Genomic DNA, 2,500 nt, shown 5'->3' on the forward strand with positions numbered 1-2,500 from the left:
TATGGATAAATGGCCCCATTCAAGATGGACTTGGACGCGGTTGCGACGTTACGGGATAAATTGACCCTCCTGAACACTACATTTCCCAACGGCGGAACTCCGCGGGATTCAGTGCTGGGCTAATTCCTGTTCGCTCGCCGCTACTAAGGAAATCCTGGTTAGTTTCTTTTCCTCCGCTTAGTAATATGCTTAAATTCAGCGGGTAATCTCGCCTACTCTGAGGTCGTCGGAACGTGAAAAAAAATTTTTTCAGAGCTTCCCCCCCCGAAAGCATTTTGCGAAACGTGTACAGAGCAACACAAAAAAAAAAAAAAAATAAAAAAAACACAAAAAACCCTTAAAGCAAAAAAAAAACCGTTTATCGCGCCTCACCAATATATCTTTTATAAAATTCGATATCCTCTCCAAATATAGATCTTCGAAACACTCGCAAGACGATTACAATCGGTATAACTTTAACGTCCGTCCGAAAAGTACTTTCGGGGACTAGACGACCGATTGATCTCGTGCGGTTTCGCTATTCGATCATTTGAAGAGAACAAAAAGATATATGGGGCGACCGACAAACGGTTTTCCCGTAGAACCAGACTCGCGATTGCGTTGACACACACATCATAGCCACACCAATAGAAGAGTTTTAGGACGGTAACCCGGGTGGGGTGTTCTTTACTCAGAATATGTGCAACATCGGATCTATATAGCCATCGATACAATTCGTACACAAATGTGTCGTACGAAGAGAGAGACTTTTTTTCCTCTGGCAACATAACGGTAAGAGACATCCTTCCACACTCATAGGTTCCACTCCCTGGGGCTATGATATATATATACATATAAATTCAAATTCGAAGCAACGGTCACAATTCTACTCTATATTTTTGCGGGTTATGTGTTCTTTCGTTCAATTTCTTTCATGCGTTCGTTCGATCTCTGTACACAGTCTTCACATAGGACAGACTCGTGTAGTACGCTTTCGTGGGTTAAACCCATCTCGTTTCATTTCAGGCGACGTCGGGAGCGCGTTGAAAATGTACCAGTGAAATCTCGATAGTTCTACGGATACGAATCGTCCCGAAAAAGATTTTGTCACCGCTTCGAAGCGGTGTTTCAGACGGGCGGACGTATATAAAACATATACGACACACGACACCGCCTTCCACACTCACGCTAGTTCGAACACGATTTCCATCTCTCTCGAAGACTGTTAGACGTACGTAAAATTTCTCAATATTCATAGGACCGCGACAAACGCCGACGAAGCGCCCATCATTCGCTCGTACGTATATAGGCAACAAGTGCCATCAACGCAAGCAGTTTATAAGTACGTAAACGACCCTCAGCCAGGCGTGGTCCAGGAATTGTATCCGTGGACCGCAATGTGCGTTCGAAATGTCGATGTTCATGTGTCCTGCAGTTCACACGTTGACGCGCAATTAGCTGCGTTCTTCATCGACCCACGAGCCAAGTGATCCACCGTTCAGGGTAATTTTTCCCTTTTATTCTCTCATATATAATATAATGTGTATTTGCTATCCACCACATTTTTGTGTTATATTTCGGAACAAGCCGATACCCGAAGAGCTCCAACCAGCGCGCGAAGGAGATTCGGGAGTCGTCGTACAACGACATAATTGTCCCTTAAAGAACGAGATATTTCCGTCGAAACCATATATATATGTACGAGCAAATCCAAAACCACTGTTTTCTTGCAAGTTCGACGGTCGGAGCGAATAGAACATTGAAAAGCCTTCTATCGAAGAAACACAGAGAGTATATCACCTCCAAAAACGACGGGGATATGGATATTCAAACTGGACAATTATCAACCCGATACTGGATTCGAAAAGTTTCTCTCTCCTTTCGTCGTTATTTACACCGGACGGACTCACGGCCGGCTCTAGCTGGGTGTCATATATATATATACGTCCCACGCTCATGCTGCCACTAGCGCGCAACAGAGTAGGGTGTCAATGACAACGACACAGCATTGAAACGAGCTACACAAGCCGGTCTCTCTTGATACCAATGTAAACGAGCATTAAGTTATCTTCAGACTGCCCGATATTTTCGTCCTTTGGACTTTCCCAACGATTCCTTTTTTTCTTTTTTTTTTACACACCACAGCGAAGACTTGAGGAAGCGTGATTAGCACGCTCGCATCCCTCCCTGTCCTACTACAACTGTGTGTGTGTGTGTAAAGAAAGAAAAAAGAATACATTGGCTTTCTCTCTATCGAGAAGATGGCCTACGCAACGCAGATCAAAGGCCTAATACGTGTAATATAATACGCGTCTGGCCGTGTATAAATCACGCACGAATGATCTGGTCGGGCCCAACTCTTCTCGTACGCTTATTTTTCCGTGTTGGGGCACTATCATAAAATCACACAAACCCCAACACGTGTGTGTCTTGGAAGGAAGATGGCCTACGCAACGCAGATCAAAGGCCTAATACGTGTAGTACACACGTCTGCCGTGTAAATCACGCACGAATGATCTGG

At 44.5% G+C, this 2,500-nt stretch overlaps 1 non-coding gene and 1 pseudogene across 1 annotated transcript; both read right to left on the reverse strand.

Moving 5' to 3' along the window:
* Positions 1-226, reverse strand: part of LOC143263184 (large subunit ribosomal RNA) — a 7,605-nt pseudogene extending 7,379 nt beyond the window's left edge.
* Positions 227-1,330: 1,104 nt separating this feature from the next.
* Positions 1,331-1,485, reverse strand: LOC143263183 (5.8S ribosomal RNA). The gene has a single exon (XR_013036722.1). It is a non-coding gene; the product is annotated as a 5.8S ribosomal RNA (ribosomal RNA).
* Positions 1,486-2,500: the final 1,015 nt, after the last annotated feature.

The sequence above is a fragment of the Megalopta genalis genome, unplaced genomic scaffold (genome assembly GCF_051020955.1).
Source record: "Megalopta genalis isolate 19385.01 unplaced genomic scaffold, iyMegGena1_principal scaffold0369, whole genome shotgun sequence".
Classification (NCBI taxonomy): Eukaryota; Metazoa; Arthropoda; class Insecta; order Hymenoptera; family Halictidae; genus Megalopta; species Megalopta genalis.